The sequence below is a fragment of the Rhinatrema bivittatum genome, chromosome 11, assembly GCF_901001135.1.
Source record: "Rhinatrema bivittatum chromosome 11, aRhiBiv1.1, whole genome shotgun sequence".
Taxonomy (NCBI): Eukaryota; Metazoa; Chordata; class Amphibia; order Gymnophiona; family Rhinatrematidae; genus Rhinatrema; species Rhinatrema bivittatum.
Window position 1 is genome coordinate 82,823,580 of NC_042625.1, and position 24,432 is coordinate 82,848,011.

A 24,432-nucleotide genomic window follows, 5' to 3' on the forward strand; every position below is an offset into this window, starting at 1 on the left:
TCTGCCCCTCTCGCCCCACTTCCTCACCATCTGTCCCTTTCAGCCTTCAGCTTCTTGCCCTCTCCGTCCTTCCATCATGGTTAGATGGACTTGTAAGGAGTAAAGATAATCACTTACCGCACAGCCCAAATGCCCATTTTATTCAAGTGCAAGGTACATTCGCCCTGGGAGTGCACCAGCTCCTATACCCAGGGTGGAAATACATTTAGAAAAAAAAAAAAAAAAAGAAGACCTCGTCAGGGAAATGTTTTTACCTTTACTATTTTTATCCTTTTTTTTTTGTGGTTGCCTTTTTTTGGCTTTACTTTATTTTATAGGGTTGGTTTTTTTTAATATAATTAAATTAATTTTGCACACTTTAAATTTTGCCTCTCTGAATTTCAGGCACCCAGCTCTCGGTATTTTTCCAGTCTTGCCTATACCATAGCTTTAGATCACAATTGTCCTAAGCTCTGTTTGGTAACCAGTTATCCCCTGCCCTGGGAGTGCAACCACAAATCAACAAGTGGTGCACAGTTTATTTTCCTACATTTGCTCTAAAACGGCTCTTCAAGCCGAGGGAGTGCTACTGAGAGCAGAGACAACCCCAAGACATTCTCAGAAGACCTCCCAGTAGGAATAAAAGAGTAATCAGAGCACAGTTGAAACCGGAGACTGAAACTGTATTGTCCCATCGCTGTCAAACATAATTTAGCAACATGTTTTCTTAATTTTTTTTTATTGACAATCTTCACTGCAAGATCAGTGCTGACACCTTGTTCCTTGCAAGCACCAGAGACAATTAGGGATGGATCCAGCTAGCACTGAGATGGGAAAACACCAGGGCCGAGCTTCCCATGCTTGTCCAGGTAACCCCACAGCCAGCTGACTTTTTAGGATTTCCACAACTGATAGCTACACATGAGATAATTTTGCATATACTGAGTCTCCGATGTTTGCAAGTTCATCTTGTGCATATTCACTGTGGATATCCTGAAAGCTCAACCACCTGGAAGGGGGGGGGGGGGGGGAGGGATCCTCCAGGACAGGTTTGGGAGGTCCTGCATTAAGCAATACCAGGTGGGGAAACTAATTAGTCAACCAGCAGAACAAATTCACAAATATGAATTTTGGTTGCTCAAACAAACATTAGTTGAATATAATTAAAGAAAAAATTTAAAAAAAAAAGGTGGGGCCCGAGAGTGGAGCAGACCCTGACTCATTAACCTTCAGCTGCAGCTGCTCCCCCCTCCTGGATTCTGTACCTCGGAACCAGCCCCAACTAGATAATATCCCTGCCCTGTGAACCTTAACTGTAGTAGTGTTGCAGGCTGGCACAGGGGGAGGAAGAGAGAGGAAGGCATTTTGTAACTTTTTTTTTTAATGAGCTGGTAGCTGACTGGAGAGGAGATAGAAAGGGAGAAGGATGTTTTTTTCTCTCTTTATGACCAAATGATGCCTGATTGGATGGGGGAGAGAAATAGCAAAAGAGATTTATTTTGTCAACAACTAGCTGGAGGCTGGTAAGGAGGGAGAAGAAGGGTTTTTTTTTTCTTTTCTGAATACAATATTGTTGCCTGGCTGGAAGAGGAAAGCTGGGGGAGAGAAAAAGAGAGAGGGCTTTTTAAATAAATAAATATATATATATATATACACATTTTATTTTTATTTTTTTAAATAAGGTCAACCTTTTTTTTTTTTTTTCTTTAATAGAAAACACTTTTCATAAACTGGCTAGTAGTAGTTAGTTATTTTCTTAAAATGACAGATCAGCTAGCTGCAGGGCCGACCATAAGATTAAAGACTGAGTGGGGGAGTGAGTATGTACCTCCTCCGACTCTGAGGTACTTCCTCCCCCCCCCCCCCCCCCCCCCCAGCTAACTAGTCCCTGGCTTACAAAAGGTTGAGAGAAACCGCTCTCCAGCACATCCTAAGGGACAGCTCCAAGCCTGAAACTATTTGCCCATCCTTTCCCACCAGAGGGCACACAAGTACATGACGTCTCCATGACAGGAGGGGGATGGGAAAAAGACAATATCTGAATAAACCTTACCAAAAAAAAAAAAAAAAAAAGTTGCTTCCTAACAGGCTGTTCCCCACCTGGTTGAGATGCTTCTTTAGTATTATGGGATGGGTTTTTGGGCAATTTAGGAAGCCACAGGATGGAGGCTGTGCTGGCCTGGAGTGACAATAAGCTTGCCGATTACGGAGGAGAGGAAAGTTAAGGAAGTGGGCTCAAAACCGGGATCTCAAGGGGCATCAAACATGACTGGAAAAAATCTTAAAATGAGGTTTTTACCCTGGTAATTAATATTTAAACACAAAATATAACAAGAAGTAACCCCTCCTTATCCTAAACTCCTTTCTAATAAATCTTAACAATAAAAAAAACCCCCCGAAGTCCTGCCTTTTTCCATCCCAAAAAACAAAAGTGAGGCTCGACAGTCACATGATACAACAAACCATCCGCTAGCTCCAAGCCTATGTTCTCATAAACAGGAATTATATGTAAACAAAAGCCCTAAGACCCAGCATCTGCAGTCTTACAGGGGATTAGGCTTCGTACATAAGAAACGGCGGTATTTCTTTAGAAGTGCTAGTGGTTCCCGTGAGGTGTCACGGTTGGCACACACCGCCCCTCCCCCCAAAAAATTCTGAGGCTGCACAAACCAAGCTCAGCCGAGTTAACCCTTGGACCAGCAGCCCCCAACCAACACATTCTTCCAACAATCGAGGCTGAGCTGCGGCTCCCCCCACAAAAACCCAGGCCGTCCACCACGACCGTTTTACACCCAGCGCTCGGGACGCACATGTTTACATCTGGAGGCGCAGAGCCTCCGGAAACAGCTGCAGCCCGGCGCACTCAGCGTTAATGGCATGGATGTGGGCCGACTGCCAGCGCTAAGGCTACACTACACATTCTCAGATCTTCAGCACGGCGGTGAGCTCAGCCCACCCTGGGAATACACAGACTGAGCCGCACACCGACTACTACCTATACGTTATTAGATGGATAAATACACACACACACACACACAAACATGCACATGTATCTAGCTGTACGGACATGCATGCATACGAGACACAGAAGCTCGAGCACGCGCATACACACCGTACGCCCAATGTTTTAGCAATCCCGTATCTTTCTAAAAAGGACAAAATAAATAAACCCTAAATAGAAAAATCTCAGAAAAAAAAAACAAGACATAAAAACCAACCCGCCCCTCCCTCCCCCCGAAAAAAAATACAAATAGTATAATGCATCTATATATCCCAAAAAAATGTACATTTGCAATATTTGAAACAAAAGGGGAGAGAAAAAAAATCCTACCTTTGTCTTCAGACAGCAGGCAGATCCTTCACTGCTGCGAATCAGACGTGGCTTACTTCCTTTCCGGTCCTCGGCAGCCGCTCCGCTTGCATTGGATTTAATAGCGCTAGCACCTATTTGCAGCCGACAAGGAGGAGAAACGTGCATCGTCGTGAGGAGCGTTGCTAAAAGCCACAAATTGCAGACACAAACGCGTCCCCCAGGCACGCGATCTTCCCCAGCGCAGCCGGGGAAGCTCCGTAAGCTCGCGCGCAGCTTGTGAGCATGCTCCGGGCTCCGCCACCGATCTGCCTTCCCCTCTCTCCTTATTATTCCCTCGAATAAAATGCTAAACCGGGGACCTCCTTGAATCGGCGGCTCTTTGCGGAATCCACCCAGAGCCTGCCCAGCTGCTTTGCGGGGAGAGGGGGGGGGGGGGGCGCGAAGCTTGGGCCCTTCCTGGAACGGGTTGTAGGTACCTTTTTAAAGATACAGTACATCCAACTTGCACGTCGGGAAAAGGGGAAAACCGCTCATCAGTCAGGGCTTGAAAAGCACAGAGGACGGCCAAATGGTGCTGAGCGTCTTGAACCCCCCCCCCCCCCCGAACGGAAAACGAGGTCCAGAGGAGGGATACGGGTTATATTTCGGGGGGGGGGGGGCGCTATTGTCATCAAGAGCCTTAATGAAAAGAAAGCCACCTCGTTTCTGCCCGTCTGTCAATTAAAAAGAAAAAACGCCCAACCTACTAGGTTAAGCCAATGCATGGTCAATCTGCTGGTAACCCTGAAACCTCCTTTGCCAGCCCCCCCCCCCCCCCCCCCCCCCGGGAAGTGCTCGTAACGGAGATCATGCAGCCAGGAGCCCCGCGTCCAAGAGCGATTCCAGCTCCGGTCGGAAACCTTCGCCCCTGACTCGCATCGCATCCATTCATCCCTGCCCGCTCCCTCCCATTATTTAAAAGCCTGATCTACTAATGCTAGACACCCCCCCCCCCCACCCTAACCACCACCACCACCACCACCACCACCACCTTCCGTAAAACAATTTTGGAAATAAAGTTCGGGGGTTGTCGGGTGTTTGTAGCGGCGGCAGGGACGGACATCATTTCACTGGCTTTCCACGAGTACATTCTGCAAACATTTTACAATAGTTACATTCCTACTATTATTGTTTTTACAAAGTTGGTTTTGTTTTTTTTTAATTTCTTAAACTCGTTTTCCAATGTTTTTACCCTTACTGTACAGTTCACCTTTAATATCCAACTAACCCCAAACTGTCTCCCAGCAAAGCCACTCTTAATGCACATGAGAATTTTAACTATACACACATTGCTACCGCGAAAAAAAAAGACCTTAAAAAAAAAAAAAAAAAAAGGTGGCCAAATATGTGGTTCGGTCTCTGTCTTGGGGAGAAAACGCTGCGAATAACCAAAGCAAACTTCGTCTCCTGACCCGTCTTTAAGCCCGGCCGGGAAAGAAGCGGCCCCCGCGCCACCCCTGCAGGGCTCAGAAGAAAAGGATCGCACCCAGAGACGCGCACATGCCCAGTGCCCGCCATCCCCAGCTCACCTGAGCGGCGGCGGCGGCGGCAGCCTCGGGGCTCGCTCCAAACGCACCCGCCTTGCCAGGGAGCTGGTGCAGCTCGGATGCCCCCCCGCGATCAGCCCCGCACGGCTCCTTCTGTCTGCACACCGGGGGCGACTGGCACCAGGCGGGCACATTCTGCCGCCCGCCTCCCCTGTACACTTTTCCCTGCCCCTCTCCCTCTCGCTCTCTCATCAGGGCTCCTTAGCAGAAAAATAAAAAGTCATCACCATATTTCACGTGCTGCTGCTCCAGCCGGCTGATTGGCCGGGTAGGCTGCCGCCGGAAGTGTCAGCCGCTCTACTCCATGGGCGCTGCTGCAGATCCAGGAGGGAGGCAGCCAGGGCTTGGCTGCAACTCCTCTCTCTCCCCCCCCCCCCCCCCCCCCCACACACAGATGCAGCTGGATCGGAGAGCGCTCGGTCTCCTGCTTTCTCCCGAGCGCTGCAAAGCTAGAGGCATGAAAGGAACGCCCTCTGGGAGCCCGATGTACCTACCAAGCTCTCTCCCCAGATACAAAATCCGGGGGGGGTCTCGAGTACAGCTGCTCCGGATCTGTCTCTGTCAGTAAAAGCCCTACTCTAACCTTAAATAAAGTTTGGCTATAGCAGCAAAGGAGCACTCCTGTAAGAGCTTTTCTGTCTATGCTGCCTGCAGGTTACCTGGAATTCAGGTAACTTTTATTTCACTTTTGTAAAAACGTGAAAATATATATATTTTTACATTCAAAAATGCTTTCTTAAACTAGGGTCTTAGATTTTGATTTCTAAATATAGTAAAAAAAAAAAAAAATTTCAAACTTTTGAACAACAAATTTGGTAAATCCAAAATCCATTTTCCACTGACACTGGTATAAGCAGAAGACATAACCCTCTCAGGAAAGATAGGGGAAGTGGGTCGATGTACTATGTGCTCCATTGCCTCAGGTTCAAAATTAGATTATAAACCCTGTGGGAATAGAGAAATACCTATAGTACCCGAATGTAATCCGCTCTGATCTACACTCTGAAGTGCCGAAAAGCAGAATATAAAAATCTAAGTAAATATTCAGAAAATGATTTAAAAAAAAAAAAAAAAAAAGGCAGATGAGCAGTAGCACAGAAAGATTCATATAGTCTAGTAACTGGAACCCTCAGGCTTAACTCTGCTCCAATCACTTTCTTTACAACACTGGACAGCTTTATTTTGACAAAGACAACCAGATAGTTAAAACACATTCTCACTCATATCTGGGCCAGATCCAAAATACCCATGGACAGTTATAAGTGGACAGAAGACCAGACTAATTTTTAAATTTAATTTTTAAATTTTTATACTACTTGTCCAAATCAAAGATTAACACAACTGGTTTACAATAATAAAACTATACAAAGTATGTCACAGGGCATACCAGAGCTAAAAGTGCTATCCCCAACTCCCATCCCAGAGCATTCATGTCCCCAAAAGTACAAAAATTTAGCGCACAATTTTTAAAAATAGTTTAATGCAAATTTTACAATACCGCCAGATAATCATTGTGACCCCAAATCATGCTAGAACAGCAGAGCAATCCAATTGCTCTGAAACTGTAAGGGTCTCGTTCTCCAGGAGCCATTTATGGAGGATTAAGGATGTTCTGATTTCACATAACTGTGGATTCTATTTAGGCCGCGAGTCTTTTTTTTTTTTTTTTAAATCTAACAAGATAAGAATTACCCAGAGAGGAGCTTTCAAGATCAGCAAGGTCTCTTCTAAAGAAGTTCGAGCTTCATGGACATTGTAAGAACCCAAATTAATGAAAAAAATGTATCACACTGTCTTTTTCTCAGTAAGAACATAACATAAGTAGTGCCATGCTAGGTCAGACCAGGGTCCATCAAGCTCGTCATTCTGTCTCTGACAGTGGTCAAAAGTACCCATCAAATCCCCAAGAGTTGGTCTTTTTCTTATATCTCACTCCCAGAGATAAGCGCTGTCTTTTCCAAGTCTACCTGATTAATAACTGTTTATGGACTTTTCCTTCAGGAATTTGTCCAACCCTCCCACTATGTTAGTTGCCTTGACCATGCCCTCCGGTAACAGATTGCACAGTTTGATTGTGCGTGGAGTAAAAAAAAAAGAATTTCCTACAATTTGCTTTAAATCTGCCGGATGTTAGTTTCATGGAGAGTCCCCTAGTCCCAGTGCTGTTTGAAAGGGTAAAAACCAGTTCCCTATTTACCCGTTCTAACCCACTCATGATTTTATAAATCTCAATCATATCTTTTCCAAGCTAAAGGCGTTCTTTATACTTATTAGACTTCTCAAAACAATTTAAATCATGGGGAAAAAAAACCAGTAAATACTTTTATGCTAAGCTCCCATACTCCCTCTAATAATAGAGCAAATTGTCACATGCAGATGACATTCTAGTTTTACTCTCTAAAACCAACACAGGAATGTAAACTAGGTCTTCAGCACCTCTATGAGAGTTAACTCTAGGGGTCTGGTCGTGCTTTAAGTTTCAGACGTGAACAAGGAAAACAAAAAACACTCTAGCTAACTTACAGGCCGATACAGTAAAGCGCGGCCGCGGTTACCCTGCTTCTAACCCGCTTCTAACTCACAATTTGGCCACGCAAGTCCAACCCGTGATTCACTACCCCTTTTAAACTCATCCTTACCGCTTCTTTAAATCAACCGGTAATCCTTTCCGCCCGCAGCATGTATATGAGATGTAAACGCTCCGATTAGCTATTCCCTCCCATACAGCAAAGTGCGCCCTGATTATCTCCTGTTTAACCTGTAGTTTTGCCGCACGTTTAACCTGATAACTTACCGCCTACCCTTACCCCTGCGTTAGTGTGGGGCGTCGGGTCAGAGAGACGAAATTTCATGGGCAAACGACCCCCTCACCCCCCGGGTCCCTTACCCTGGCGTTAGTGTGGTGTGACAGCAATAGGCAGGCTCCGGTCAAAATCCCCCCCTCCCGAAGCAAGGCGCAGGGCGAAAATTGACATGTCATTAAAACAAAAGTAAATAAAGTATAATAAAAGTAAACTTACTGCATGTGAATTTCCTTTGAACAGTCCTCTCTCCTCCTCCCGAGGCGCGTACTGCGGCTCACCTGCCTCCCGGGGGCAGCCGGTGGCGAAAGCGGGCGGGCGAAAGTGAATGAATGCACGCCCGTACGCAGCGGGAGCCGGCGGGCGTGCATTCATTCACTCACCTTCACCGGCGGGCGTGCATGCATCCATCCAGCGGAGGGAGCCGGCGGCGAAAGCGGCTTCCAGCAGCCCCCGCCGGCGAAGGTGAATGAATGCGCGCCTGTGCGTGCAATTTGGTCGCTCAAGGCGTGAAGTCACGACGTTTGACGTCACGGCGTGTGACGTCGGCGTTCGCTAATGCACTGCCTTGAGCGCCCAAATTGCGCACACAGGCGTGCATTCATTCACCTTCGCCGGCGGGGGCTGCTGGAAGCCGCTTTGGCTCCCCTGCCCCCGCCGGCGAAGGTGAATGAATGCACGCCTGTGTGCGCCTGTGCATGCAATTTGGGCGCTCAAGGCAGTGCATTAGCGAACGCCGACGTCACACGCCGTGACGTCAAATGTCGTGACTTCACGCCTTGAGCGCCCAAATTGCATGCACAGGCGTACACAGGCGTGCATTCATTCACCGCCGGCGGGGGCTGCTGGAAGCCACTTTCGCCGCCGGCTTCCTCCGCTGGATGAATGCACGCCTGCCGGCTCCCTCCGCTTGGATGAATGCACGCCCGCCGGCGAAGGTGAGTGAATGAATGCACGCCCGCCGGCTCCCTCCGCTTGGATGAATGCATGCCCGCCGGCGAAGGTGAGTGAATGAATGCACGCCCGCCGGCTCCCGCCGCGTACGGTCGTGCATTTATTCACTTTCGCCTGCCCGCCCGTACGCTTTCGGCTGCCCCCGGGAGGCAGGGGAGCCGCAGTACGTGTCTCGGGAGGAGGAGAGAGAGAGAGAGAGAGAGAGAGGACTGTTCAAAGAAAATTCACATGCAGTAAGTTTACTTTTATTGCTCTTATTACACTTTATTCACTTTTGTTTTAATTTTCGCGCCGCCTTGCTTCGGGAGGGGGGGGGAGAGGACTCTCAATCCCCCCTGGTACCTGTCATTTCAAACGTCATTTGAAATGACAGGTACCAGCGCACCCAGGATACTGTTATAGGTGCTGTATAGCGCTCTATACAGTAAAATGGATTGTGCATGCCTAACGCTTCACGGACGCTTCTTGGACGCGGCTTGCATTTGCAAGCTATTTAAATACAGTATCGAGCGGTAGGTGATCCGAACTGTGCATGCGGCAAATGCGGGTGCACCCGGCCGTAACGCACCTCTTCCTATCGCTCCTTACTGTAATCGGCCTGTTAATCCTGAGGCAATTTTGTGGGGTTTTCTTAAAGTTTAAGGAAAATAAAAAAAAAAGATTTTTGGAATTCAGATTCTTTCACTTGGTCATGTCACAGATTTTTATGTATTTATTTTATTTCAAAATAAAATTCAAAAATAACTGAAGCTACACTTAGTTTCTGGGATATCACTCCCCCAAGTCAACAGGAAGAAAGAACTGATTATCCCTTGAGCCAGTCCAAAGATGACCAGAGCCTGGAGAAAACCAGCACAGGCTATGCACCTTGCTGCCCTATTCTACGCTTCCATGTTGAAGAGCTGCAAACTGCAGTCACACTGTTTCATCCGGAGAATCTTCAGAAACATTGCAACACTGTGTCCAAACCAAGCCATTCATGCAGGGAAAAGGGATTCCAGCCGCCACCAGGCACTTCTGAAGCTATCCCGGTGCATCTGCACTCAGCCAATGCAATGCTCAGATTTAAAACGAACAGATTGTTTTGGGGAAGTCCACCTCCCCTGTTTTTTCTGCCCATCTTTACATTTTTCCATCAACAATTTCAGCACTTATTTTCTGATACATCTGGGGCTGGAGAAGATAAGACAGGCTACCATGCGTCATCAGAAGCTCACGTACACACCAGCAGTTTTGCTCTCCTGATCACATACAGACGGAGAATGTGTGTTTCAAGCGACCTCTGACTCTCAGCCCACACAGTCTATATCTAGCATCACGCACACATTTGGAGCTGTGGGGTTCTGTGGGGCAGTTCTGGCCGCCTGCCAGCAGAGGGCCTCCGGTGGGCCCCTGGGGCTATCAGGTTAGTCCTCCCGTCTCTTCCCGCTGGCAGTCATTCTTGTTCCTGTTTGGACAGAGAGTTGTACTCCAGGCTCACACAGTCTGCGTTTTGCCAGAGTTTGGTCTTTGCAGATCCAGTCCTCCTATGGTGCTCCTACAACTGCTTCTGTGGGCACCTTCCTGTCTCCAGGTTTCCCCCTGCTGTGGTCCTGCCCTGTTTCTGTGGGAGCCTTCCCCATCTCCAGGTTTGGGTTCCACATTATCTTAGTGGGTGCCCTGCATTTCCCATCGATGCTGTGCAAAGTCCTGCAGGGCCACCAGCACCCGAGGGCTCAACCGGAGGAGGAAGGTGGCTGCCGCAGGCAGAATCCATCCTGCCCCTGCTACACTTAGAACGTGTCAGCCTCACTCTTGCCTGTGCCCACCACCCTCTCTTGGCTTTAGAGTTACACCGCCGGCAGATTTCGCCATCACAGGAGCCCTCCGACCTCCTGCCTCACAGACCAATGGGGATCTTTGTTATAGCAGACCCCAGGCTATCAGATCCTTCCCAAAAAAAAGGGTACGGGGTCTGGGGTGCATGAAATCTTTCCCCAGCAGGCGCAAGTTCGAGAGACAGGAGACCCTTCATCCCTCCCCAAACCCCAGCGGGTGCCGAGATGCAAACTTCCAGGCCTCAGGGGAGCAAGGGATTGGAGGAACATAGGAGGCCGAGAGAGCATCATCTGATCTTCCCCAGAAACGAAAGTGGAAAACATTCAGGACCAACAAGCATTTCCTGTGATGGAGCCACACTTGGGCTCCAATAAAAGCACAGTCAGAAAATAGAGAGAGCTTCACCCGAAGCTCCACAGAAACCATAAGGCAGTGATGGAGGAGATCAAAATACAATTTGTTGTCCAACACTCAACGATAGGACAGGAAACCAGGTAATTGGCTCCTGGCAACCTTTATTTATTTATTTATTTTAATTTTTTATATACCGGCATTCGCGATGGGAGTCGCATCATGTCGGTTTACAATTAACAGGGTGTGACAAGAGGGCAAGGAGCCAATTTACCTTCCATTGCCTCAGGCACAAACTTAGATTGTGAGCCCTCTGGGGACAGAGAAATAACTACAGTCCCCGAATGTAATCCACTTTGAAGTGCCAAAAAGCAGAATATAAAAATCTAATAAATACATAAATAAAAAAAAAATAATGAATTCACCGGCGACATCAGCATTCCTAGGGGTACAGTAAAGTTTTTCTACTTATTGAGATGTAAAATAAAATAAAGGAATCCATTCCTATTCTGCCTCTACTCACTGGCTGAACTGAAAGAAGGTCCCTCATTAAAGACTCCTTAAGACATTAAGCCATGGCATAGGAGGCAATGTCCCACTCTGGGCTGGTAACTAGTAAAAAGCCAGGATGCAGAGACAGACAAAATGCTCAGTTTTCCCAATGAAGAAAGGTGAACTGTGAAGTGCCCCAGGAATCTGAGCTGTTGTACAATTACATAAATGATCTGGAAAAAAAAGGGAGCCCTAAGTGAGGTGGTCATATTTAGAAATGATACAAAATTGTGTTTAACACACTAGCGGTTCATGAGGAACAACTGGAGGACCTGACGAGACTGGGAAACTGGGCATCGAAGTGTGGGATTAAATTTAAATGTGGACAAGTGCAAAGTGATGCCCACAGGGGAAAAATAACTAAGTACAGGTTCAGTATTAGGAGCTACCACTCGGGGGGGGGGGGGGGGGGGGGGGAAAGATCTTGGAGTCACTGTGGGCGATTTGGTGAAATCCCTCAGCTCAGGGTGCAGCAGCGGTCACAAAACAGCAGGTCATGAATTATTCTGAAAGGCTGGGAGAATACAACTGAGAATATCCTAATGCCTCCATCAATCCGGGGTGTGACCACGCCTTGAGCAAGATAAAAGTAGAACTAGAAAAGGTACAGAGAAAGCAACAAGGGGGCGAGGAACGGTTAAACAGGTCAGGACTTTTCAGCTGGGAGAAGAGATATGACAGAGGCTTATAAAATCATGAGTGGGGTGGAATGGGCAAATAGGGAACGGTTAATTACCCTTTCCAACACCACTAAGGCTAGAGGACAGACCGTGAAATGGACAAGCAGCAGATTTGAGAACAAATCGTGGAAAACAGTTGGGTTTGTTTTTTTTCACTCCATTCGCAATCCAGCTGCAGAATTCGTTGCCGGAGGATGTGGTCAAGACACTTGGGATAGCTGGGCTTAAAAGGGGTCTGGACAAGTTCCCAGAGCAGCATAAACGAATATTAGCCAGACAGACTTGGGAAGCCCCCTGCCTATCCCTGGGAGAGAGCAATAATTATTATATAATAATGAATGGATCTGACCCGGACCGGCCACCCTTGCAGATGGGCTGCTGGTCTCGGACCTTTGCTCTGGCCCAAATATGGCACATCCTGCAGAGCACTATTCTTCCATACATCTCGATACCTGAAGGTGAGGGGGGGGAGGAGGTCAACACCACTCAAAGGACAAAAAATCAGCACACACTCAGCAAAACGGAGCAGATGTTCCTAACACCGAAGTGAAGTTTGGTTTTCTTCTTTTAAGTCCTAAAATGGAAGGATGGAGACTTAGGACAAGACGCAACGATGCAAACAAAGTGGAAAGGCAAGGAGACTCCAACCACCAGATAAATAGAAAATGCAAAGGGAGCTGGGGGAGGGGCATGAAAGTATCTTTCTTCTATGGAATGGAGAGAAATTAGGAGAAAGGCCATGCACGATGGTGTCCCAGTGAGAAATGGATGAGGAAGAGTAGAGTGGGGGGGGGGGGGGGGGGGGAATCTGCATGCTTGGCAGCGGCAAGCCTGGGGAAATGCTTTCCTGAACACAGTTTAGCAGAAACATTTTCATACAGACTTTATGATTTTGACACAGATCTAAAGGGCGATCAGTAAAACCGTCGATGGTGCTATAATCATTCATACAGATACAGTGCGCCTTGGGGACTGGCTGAGAGTCTCCAGGCGCACTCTTTGTGGGACGTTATCCCCCCCCCCCTCTGCATGTTACAACATCTGGAAACGGGATTTTGCTGTGGCAGATGTGGTTTGTGCTCTCTTTACAATGTGGGAGTCTGAGACTAACTCAGACAAGGCAACGTAAAACACATTACGCTCCTGCCTGCCAACTTATCGTTAAAAGAAGGTTTTGCTAATTATAGCCTAGGTAGTATTCAAAATCAAATGGTCACCAACAGCAGCTAAGCCATGCTCACTTCTAGGGGCCAGCCCAACGGGTGCAGCTTGCACTGCTACGCGGCAGGACCTAGACAATTCCTGCACCCAGATCGGGGCAGAAGGGTCTGGGGAAGCCCCAGAGGCAGCGTGAGAGGAAGGGAGGGGACACCTCAAGTCACTGCACAACAGTGACACCTGCTGGGCAAGTTCGGAGAGCATTGGCCCCAGGTCCTAAAAGGGAGCTGCTGCTGTATTTTGGGGGCCTTGAGCCAAAGGGCTGTTGCTGTGATGGTCAGTCTATTGGCCTGATAGACTGGTCCCGACTGAGCTGGTAGCTCAAAACAGCAGGAGGAAAGAGGATGAAAGGGCTTTCTGAAAATTACCAATCCTCGGGCAGGATGAAGCAACAAACACATAGTTCTGCATTTTCAAAACCATGCACATCGATTTCCCCTGGAAAAAATACACACAAAAAAAAAACCCCACCACAGGTGCAAATTAAAAAATAACACACATTTAATGTCCCCTTGGTCAGTTTTCAAAAGAGAAAGTACAAGCATACTTTCCTTTGAGAAAAGAGTGCAAAACTCATCAATGAAAGTACCCATGGACTTTGCACCCACCATGCAGTTTGGAAAATTGCTTCCATAATATAGTGTTTCCCAACCCCCTCTCCTGGAGGCACATTTAACCAGTCGGGTTTTCAGGATATCCATAATATAGATTTGCATACGCGGAGATCCAGGATATGCAAATCCATCTCATGCGAATTCACTGTGGCAATCCTGAAAACCTGACTGGCTAGGTGCGTCTCCAGGAGAGGGTTGGGGGAACACCGCCATAGCATACCGCACACGCACACCCGCCGGAGAGGAGAATCCCAAATCATAAAGCACAGGAATGCTGGGTGCATGCCACTGTCAGCAGCAGCAATTACTGTACTGCAGTAATTCACCACCTCTCGGGATGCTTACGGTGTTTATCATTATTATTATTATTATTATTATTATTATTATTATTAAAAATTAACATGTGATCGGTGCCTTTAATGAGACACCGGAACTGTGCAGGGGGAGCAATGAACAGCTCTCTGGCCTGGGAACAGCAACCGTAATTAACGAAGCCAACAAAGAAATTAAAAAGACTTTTGCAACAGGCCCCCCTCCAAATGTATTTATTTTATTATTATTATTATTTTTATTTATTTTTTTATTTTTTTAACAAAGATTTGAAAATGAAAGCAAAGTATTTCAAATATATACTCACACATCCACCTTTCTGAATTGGCCTGTTTGACTGTAAACCCCCTGGGGATAGGGAAACACCTACAGTACCTAAAAGTAATCCGCTCTGAGGTGCCCGATAAAGCAGAATGTAAATCAAATGAATGAATAAATCATTAGTTTTCTTAACAGTATTTACATCCTTTACTTGCACTGCTGAGGATGATCAGAGACAGAAAATAAAACCCCAGCACCAAATCTATATACAATGTGTGTTTTATATCAAACATGAGCAGGTCCCTGGCTCACACCAGCAAATAATAATGTTTAAATGATTAAAACGGCAAGAATTCACGCCTCATTTATTAGGTCGATATTTGACATTTTATTTTACTTATTTAAGCAGTTTTATATACCGTTGTATGGAGAAATCCGTCTCAACGGTTCACAAAATTCAAATATAATAAAAACCAAAAGAATAGTTAGAAAAATGAAACAATACATATTATAATATTATAAATATCTAAAAACTATAATCTAAAAGATATAAAAGTTACCATCATTAAGAATAAAATGCTACCCTTAAAAAGATTAAGACAGTGAAGAAAGAGTTAAAATTATTTAAAGTCTCTCAAGATCTGTCATTGCCTAAGGATTCTTTTGTGTCCTTTTGACATCCTTAGTGCAAGCTTCCCTCGCACACTGCTTCACCAGCCCCACCCAAAATTGTAGCACACCTGTACACATTTCTTTTTTTTTTTTTTTTAATGTCCTGCAGTATTAAACAAATGGATATAGTGTTCACGGAGATATATCAGTTGAATAAGGACTGGTTTATATCAGGCTGATGAAAGAGTCAAACTTTAATATCCTTATTTTATAAACTTTACCAAACAAAACAAAATAATAATAATAATAAAAATAAAAAGTGTACAGCACAGACTGGTAGAAACAAGAACAAACTGTAGCAAATATAAAAAATTTAAACACTACAAATACAGTATGCACCAGAAAGCAAAAAATGAATACCACATAAGAACCTGAGTAGTGCCACAGATCCGGGCTCAACATCCTGTCTCCGACACGTGCCCCCCCACCCAATTTCTTGTTATTCGTTCCTGGCAACGCGTTAGTGGGGTTTCCCCGGAGTCACCTGGTTAATGGGCGTTTGTGATCCACGCATTCCTCAGCCCCACCTCTAAACCTCAGAAGACTGAACAAACAGCCAGGTCCTGACTTGCTTTCCGAGAAGTCCCTCGACGGGCGGTCATCGCGCGGTGAAGCATTCCCAGGAGGGAAGGAAGGCGCATAACGTGGAAAAGCAACCCTTTTACCCCTCGCCCTTGCATTTTTATTCTTCTGCGCAAAATGCCACCCCTTCTTGTATTTTTTATCAGACCCGGCCAAGTATTTTAAAATGTTTCTATCGTATTCCCGGTGGCGCACACGGAGAAACACAAAACCACAAGGAAATACAGGGAAGATACCAGCGGTAAAGGACAGTTAACCTACAGGCAGGCGTGCTACGCAGAAAATGAACAACTATATGTTAATAAAGATATTAAAACATAATAAAAGAGTGAAAGATATTACAAATAAATGCTTTATTAGACAATAAAGAAATACAAGCTGGAACACAGGACCCGCTAGGCATACCTGTCTATTTGTAATTGCTCTCTCTCGCTAGTTATCTTCCCCTCCAACCTACTCCCCATCACCTTTTATCTTTTGGCGAGTGCTTTAGTGAATACTCAGCCTCGCTGCAGAGTCTGTGTTACAGGACAGGGGCAGTTTTACTCGCCGTGCCCTGCGCTGCCCTCCATCCTCTCAGCGTTCCCATGAAGGCATGGCCTCCAGAGCCCAGCGCAGACCTTGAGGTGAGGGTCATCGCGTCGGCAGCGTGTGGCCATGATTTGTCCTATTGCCGACGCCTCTCCTCATGCAACCCAAGCGGACCGCTAAGCTTTTCCTGCCGACCAACAGATCCACCAGACACTACCAACTCCTGGATCCCTTTCTGGTTCACTGGCTCTCAGGGACTGACCACCTAATTGCTTCCGCTTGTGTCCTTGTCACAAAACCAGGAGAGAAGGCCCGGGCATCCGACAGGGGGTCGCAATGTTAACGTTTCCGTTATGACGCCCTCCCCCCCACCCCCAGAGCTGGACCGAGATCACCAACTCGTTCCTCGATCATCTTTATAAAAATTAAAAAAAAAAAATTTTTTTAAAAAGGGGGTCCCAGTGGGATTTGAGCAGAGTCCGAACCAGTGAACTAGAGGTGAACGGCTCTGTAGCGCTGCGACAATTCCTTCAGCCATCTGCTCCCCACACCTTGCTAATCGGGAAGTGGCTAGTGGGATTTATGACCCTCAAATGCACAATTCTACACTTTTCTCTGTATCTGATGCACAGTTTTCAAACCCCGACTGGCCTTCCAGTTTTTCACTTTACTTTCCTGGTCCACAAGCACACCCCTCCCCCCCCCCCCCCCATGGGGCTACTTCCTTACAGATTTGTGTGCCGGCCGCGGGAGATATGCACGATGCCAATGCACCTGCTAATCTTGGAAATTAATCATCTTTTCTTTGGTGGCAGCAGCAGCAGCCCTTGTAACACAGACACCGATATTGTAATCCACATTATTGTATTAAGGTGGCAAAAGAGAGATTAGGGTTTCAATAACAAAGCCTCTGCACTTAGGCTGATTATGTTTTCCGTGTACTTTTTTTTTTTCTCCCAGCAGCAATCTGCACGCTTTCAAAAAAAAAAAAAAAAAAAAGTGTTTACATTAGCATTATTAAGATGTTAAAGGAAAATTACATTGTCATGGAGAAAAATCGCATGCACAAAATGCAATATTTGCAAGCACCAACGAGGAACCGTTTTGATGGAACTTAAAGCAGCAGTCAGTTTAATTTAATTTTTAGGGTTATAAAAAGCAAACATGAGGGGGAAAGCAGAGCTCCTTACCTGTAACAGGTGTTCTCCTAGGACAGCAGGATGTTAGTCTTCACATGTGGGTGACATCATCAGATGAAGCCAGACACGGAAAACTTCTGTCAAAGTTTCTAGAACTTTGACTAGCTACACTGAGCATGTCCAGCATGCCACTATCCATATGCTGAGGTACCACATGGACTAGCACAACCTTGCCGGACAGTTGCTCCCAAAATGCTCAGAGGGCATAACGGACTGCCCGCAGCTCCAGGAAATTGATCTGACACCTCAGCTCCTGAGCTTGACCAGCAACCCTGGCTGTAAAGGTCCCCCACATGAGCTCCTCAACCTAGGTGGGAGGCATCTGTGGTGAGTACAGCCTGAAGGGGGGAAACCTGGACGAGAACCTCCACCTCCCACCACGACAGGGAGTCTCGGAGCAATGCAGTGACCCGAATGTGCGCTCCAAGGTCCTGAATGGCCTGACACCCCTGAGACCGCAGGGACTACTGCGCCCTTTGCATCTGAAGGCGAACAAAGGGGGTGAGTTGGACAGTCGCTGCCATGTGCCCCAGTAAGGGCAACATGGTGCGCGCCGAAATTTGGCAACTTCGTGAGATTGTCCCCGCCAATGAAGCCAAGGTAATTGCTTGATCCCTGGGCAAAAATGCCCGAGCTTGAGCTGCGTCGAACATGGCATCTATGAAGTTCAGATGTGGGGACGGGAGCATCTGGGGCTTGGGGTAATTGATTGTAAACCCCAAGTTTTCCAAGATTTGAATGGTGGCCTGTAGGGACTGCAGCGTTCCCTGTCTGCAGGCGCCCTTGATCGACCAGTCATCCAGATAGGGAAAGACTCGCATGCACTGCCTTTGCAGATGCGCAGCCACCGCTGCAAGGCACTTCGTGAAAATGCAGGGTGTGGATGCCAGTCCAAAGGGCATCACCCTGTACTGAACATGGTGTTCGCCCACCACAAACCCAAGATATTTCTGGTGGGCATGGGCAATCTCTATGTGAGCCTAGGCATCTTGTAGATCAAGGGAGCAAAGCCAGTCCCTGTGGTGCAGAAGGGGAATTAGGGCACTCAGCGAGATCATCTTGAACTTCTCCCATGTGAGGAACTTGTTCAAGGCCCTCAGATCCAAAATCAGGCGAAGGTCTCCCGTTCTCTTCGGGATAAGGAAATACCTGGAGTAGAATCCGCTTCCCCACTGACCGGGAGGGATGGGCTTGACCGCTCTGGCCATTGTTAGGGCAGAGAGCTCCTTGAGAAGTATTTCTCAATCCCTGGAAGCCTTCTGAAATGAACACAGGGAAGAGTCCAGCGAGGTCTCCTGGAAATATAACTTGTACCCTGGCGGATGATGGAGAAGACCCACTGATCTGAAATGGCTTAAACTCCCTCACAGCCAGTCAAAAACCCGAGGCAGGAGTCTGCTGCGGTGCTGGCTGAGTTATGGGGACACACTGGTGTCTAGTCAGAGACCTCAGTCCAGGCCTCTGAGGTCGTGCCCCGCTTGCCGGAGGGTAGTATTTCCTCAGACAGTAGAATGGTCATCAAGGACCCTGCCTCGAGGATTTTTTGCCTGAAGACTAGAGTCCGAGGTGCTTGCGGATAGATGCTGCAAGGTCTCATGATGATCTTTGAGTTGCGCTGCTGCCTCCTTGATTCTCTCCAGTGCAAGGTAGGTCAGCAATATGGTCCTGTACCTCAAGCTGGAGATCAGAGGCACTTGGCCAGGCCATACGACAAGCCCCAATGCTCACCGTGGCCACTCTTGTCACTGTCTCAAAGTCATCATACGCAGATCAAACTTTATGTTTGTCACATTCCAATCCTTGTTGCACAACTTTTAGGAAATTCTGAGATTGTTGAGGGAAGCGGTCGGTCAAATCCTGCACCTGCTTCCGGAGAATTCCACAGAATTCCACAGATGGTTGCACCAGGTACACTGTGTCGGTCTTCCTGATCATCAGAGGGACCAAGATTGGGTGTTCCCAGAGTCTCCTAACCAAGTCCTTAAAGATATCTTGGGCTGGGACCGCAACTACTACTTTAGGAGCATCAACGAACTGAGGGATCTCCAGCATCTTGTGCCTGGAGTCCTCTTCAGTGAGGAGCTGGAAAGGGAAAGACTCTGCCACTGCTCTTACAAAACCTGCAAATGTCAGGTCCTCTGGAGGGGAGCTACATCTCTCCTCTGGAGGAGAGGGTTCCGAAGGTAGGTCCTCAGAGGCTCATCTTCCCATGGGTCATACTGGGCATCAATTTCACTCTCTGGTGACGCTGGTGGGGGAGCCTGAAGCACAGACTTGGACCAGGGCACCGATAGCACACTTGGCCCAAGGACATCGATGGATGTCCTTGGGCCCCAGTAACCTGAGGCTCAATGGCCATGGAATCGGTCATGGAAGACTTACCACCAAAGCCAACGGCCCTTCCTCATTGGAGGAATCTTCAATGGGAATGGTTTCCTACCATGGCCTCACCGGTACCCCTCATGATAGCGAGGGCTCCCAGGGTATCGGTATGGGTTGCATTAGCAGTGCACAGAGGAGGAGATCCAAGCGCTCCAACAACGGAGCTAGCATAAATGGTGCAGGCTCCGGCACGGAGGGGGCCGGCAGCTCGATACCCTGTAGGGCTTGCCCCACTGCCAGACGCATCCTAAGCTCCAACTCAAATGCTGTCAATGACAGTACAGCTTGAGGAGAGGGACGTGTAACCTGGTTCCCCTCGGAGCCCTGAGGGGAACCAGTGACCAGCACCAACACTGGTCAGGACCGCTTTGGGCTCTTGACTTCGACAGGCGTTGATGCCTCATTGGCTCGGGGCTGCTTCAGGGGCATCACAGGCAAGCCGGCACCTTCCCAAGCTTGGAGCCATGGGAGGAAGGTGACCTATGCCAGTGCTTCCTCGGTTCCCTCCGATGTTCGGCTCAGTCTTTCCCCGGCACCGAGGATGATGGCGACAACCCAGACCTACAGAGGGAAAAAATGGATATGGGTCAATCCCCAGCACCTATCTCCAGCTGGGGGATTGGCGAGGGAGAGGACATGACGGCTCCAACACCTCTGGGGTCTCAACATCCCCGACACTGAGGTTGAAGGCTCTGACTTCCTGGCGCCAATTTGTCCATCTTGTCCAGGCATGCTCGATGACCCTTGGGGGACATCTGAGTACAAAAAGGACAGCCGTGCACTTCATGTGAGGCCCCCAGGCACAGGACGTAGACCTTGTGGGGGTCTGTGATGGACATGGTCTGAGGGCACTGGGGGCAGCAATGTAACCCCGAGGTGGGCTTCTTTCAATGGAAAGGAGGCTCCAGAACAAGGGGGTCACAGGATGAGAGTGAAAGGGGGTAGACTCACAAGCAATCTAAGGATAATGCCCATTTCTTAGAAATCTCACTCCTTCACCTTTCCAATTATTCAGACTGCAGAAAGCGCAGACCTTCTCTCAATTTCACACATTTGCTTGATGATTCTTCCCCATTGTGTAATGGGTAGAAATTCAGCTTCAATTACTGATCAGAATGAAAAGTCCTAATTCTCACACTTTCTGCAACCTTCCTGGTAGTATGTGCCAATAATAATGGTTTGGAGAGCGTTCAAGTCCTCAAATATTCAAATAGCTGTTGAGAAGGAATTGCTTTATTCACTTAGAGAAGACAACATCTCGATGAATAGTGCTCATGGGGGGTGGGGGGGGGGGGGGGAGAAACCAGGTCTCTGTGAAGAAAACCCTCAGAGTTCTTCCCCTCCATCAAAAAAAAAAAAGGGACTGCACAGACAGGGCAACGCAGGAAAAATTGAACTAAGAATCCATGCCCTGAGATGGTGGCCCAGGTTTCTAAAGGCTTAAGCACTTACCATCTCTTTCTCCCACGTGGGGGAGCTCAAACCCCAAACTCTGTTGGCCAGATCTCTCCGTATCACCCCCATGATCTTTTGCGTCACTCCTTCCGACAAGGAGTCCCCATGGTTCCTTATGCAGAAATGCATGCACACATCATGTCAGAGGAGGGGTCCAGAAGTGGTTTATTTTTGCACATGGCCACGTTGAGGTTTCAGACAATAAACGAGCGTGCAACGAAAGACCCTTCTTAAAAAAAAAAAAAAGGGTGAAGTGTTCGCTTAACCCCTTGAGCCTCTTTATCGTGCCATTGCCACGGGAGACAGAATACCCTTGCATTTTTCTAAGTAATACGAGTATGAAGGGTAAGGCCAGCCATGTCAAATCAAATAAAGGGGAATTCAAGTGTTAAATCAATTTTTAATAGGTTTCTTGTACAGCGTGTTGCTTTCACCTAAACATTCCCCCTGGGTGTCATTCACCTCCTAATAGGTATTTGGTAACCTCACAGTCTCAGTAACCATTGCATCAAATTAGCTGCTCCTTGCCCGCACCCCACCCCCCCCCCCCCCAGGAGTACACTGCCATCATCAAAGCAAAGCTGGGGGCGGGAGGGGTGTTTCCCCAACCATCCACAGGCAGCAAAGCAACAAAAATTGCTGTCAATATGAATTTACCGTACGCAAGTCTCTCCTCCCCCCCGCCTCCCCCACACTGCTGCATTGTTTACAAGATGCCACATTTTCCGGTGCCTCCAGCTGCCTGCTCTGGTTACAATTTGCCACCAATAATGACATATGTTATTGAGTTGTTGATTTTCTGTAAGAGATTACAAAAAAAAAAAAAAATTGCCTGCTCAGACCATGCCCGTATTATATGTCACACTCTCTCTGGCGAAAGGTAAATGAGTATATTGTGAGCACAGAAGAACCAGCGAGATGGGAGATTAAAAAAATTAAAAAAGTGGCATCATGTTGTCTGTTCTGGGGATTTTTTTTTTTTATTCTTGAGAGCCCAGTTTTATAAGAGAGCGGTTAAGGTTGAAGTTTGCGTGTACTTCAGCCCAAAATTTCAAAGCAAACTTAGCGCGCAAGTCCGCTCCAAAATTAATCAGAGTTGCACGTACCTTGTAAGAGGCACAAGCTACGCGCATTCAAATCCACTAGGGAGCAAGTGGGTTCACACCAACATTTACATGCGTTAACAAAAGAAAAAAAAAAAAAAACGAATGTGCACGCATCAATCCCGATTCCGCCCCCTCGGAAAGTCCTCGATGCAGGAAGTGGAAAAGTAGACGCAAAATCACTTCCACATACACTTTCACGGGTTCAACCCTCAGGATACATTTTCAAAAAGCACATTTCACATATGCAAATGCTTTTGAAATCCACCCCACAAAAGGAGCATCATAACGCTACGAATTGAAGGAGGTTTATTGCCCCTCAAGCTTAAAGTCACCTACTAGCTAGATAACTAGTTTCAGATCTAGGCAACACGTGATCAAACTTTGCAGGTCTCTAGCATGGAGAACCTATTTTGTACTGCTTCACACAGCAGTGACACTCCCACTCTCACCCTCACCCCCCAAAAAGATGAGCAGAAAGGAATAAGCCAACACGATTACAGCAAACAATGGCCACTCCCCAATACAGCAGGAAGCACTTTTACCTGGCTGGACATTAAGCCATCTTGAGTTCTAAACCTGCCAGTTATATCCTTTTTTAAAGGATATAACTGGCTAACCTGATCTTAAAAATCTCCAGCAATGGGGAGATTTCACCACATCCCCATGCCCGTGACTAGAAAGCTATCACTAACATTAAAACAATGTCCCCCCACCCTAGCCCCTCCCCATGAAAGCACACCCAGGTCACCAGAGACCAGACATTGCTTTGCATAGTAGGTAACTAAGATATACAACGTCCCTTGGTGGACAATGTCGTCGCCAAGGCATTGAGACCGTACTCAACCTAAAGCAATAGAAAACAGCCACATCGGACCATGCAAAACCCTTTAACGCAGTGCCTAGAGATATCCAGCTGCCCTCATTGTTCACTCATGAGAAGAGCGTTATCAACAGGTAACCCATAGTTGTGTCACTCTTGAGTTATAAATGCTCTACTAAGGCGAGAATAAAACACTTACAAAATGGAACCACCAGTGCCGCGTGATAACTATTTACTTCAGTACAGGCAATGGCTGTGTAATAGGCACCAGAGGCTGGTGCAATACACAGGGGTCACTGCGAGGAGAAGAGGGTAACCACAGGGAGGGATAGTCCTGAAGCCAGTTCTGTTTCATGTTTTCATACATGGAACTGCAGAGGGGCCGGAAGGAAAAAGGTGAATTTTTTTTTTTTTTAATTTAATGGAGAGGACTCCAATATCTGTAACATCTGCTGGGAAGCCATTCAATTAATCCACCATCCTTTCAGTAAAAATATCTGGGGTAGATTTTAAGAGGTACGCGTGGGCGTACATGTGCATGCGCTACCCGGCACACGCACATGTACGCCCAATTTTATAACATGCGCACGCAAGGGCTGCAGTAAGTTGTTCACGTCGGCCAACTGCCGGCGCGCGTGATCCCTGGCACAGCGGGCCATTTGCCGCTGTGCCGGGAGCCTCTGACCCCGCCCTGCCCCTTTTTGCAAGCCCCAGGACTTAACACGCATCCCGTGGCTTTACGTGTGTCTCCGGGGCTTTTGAAAATAGGCCCGGCGCACATAACCTTTTGAAAATCAGGCCCATTATTTCCTTACATCACTCCTAAGCCTACCCCATTCAAACCCATGTCATGAACCCACTTTCTAGAATTTCATTTGGTCCAAAAATAAAAATGCTTGCTCCTTGAGCATTAACTCCACCTTTGAGATATCTGAATGACCAGTTTCAAATCCATTCTCTCCTCATGGGCAGATGTAGTTTTCTGATCCCTCTGAAGTGCTAAAGGTATTTATTTATTTATTTATAACTTTTATATACCGAGGTTCAATTAACAAGATTAATTATCACTTCGGTTTACATTACAACCAGCAAAATAACATAGACAAAGTCTTGTTTTACAATGAACAGGGAAGAATAACCTGGGTAAAACAATGAACAGGGTAGAAATAACCTGGAAAACATAAAATGGGGTGAAGCAAGTATAGTGAATAGGGTTTGTATAACTTGG

The 24,432-nt window shown here is 47.2% G+C and overlaps 1 protein-coding gene across 6 annotated transcripts in view; it reads right to left on the reverse strand.

Annotated features, from left to right (window-relative positions):
• Positions 1-24,432, reverse strand: part of HIVEP3 (human immunodeficiency virus type I enhancer binding protein 3) — a 272,282-nt gene that overhangs the window by 217,190 nt on the left and 30,660 nt on the right. For 4 of the 6 annotated variants that reach the window (XM_029619605.1, XM_029619607.1, XM_029619606.1 and 1 more), the window contains one exon: positions 3,311-3,423. The exons of 1 other annotated variant lie outside the window; for it this stretch is intronic. The gene's annotated coding sequence lies outside the window, so the exon portion shown is untranslated. Of the gene's footprint in view, positions 1-3,310; positions 3,424-4,860; positions 5,037-24,432 lie in introns of those variants that run through there. One more of the 6 variants, XM_029619609.1, reaches the window with a different exon arrangement.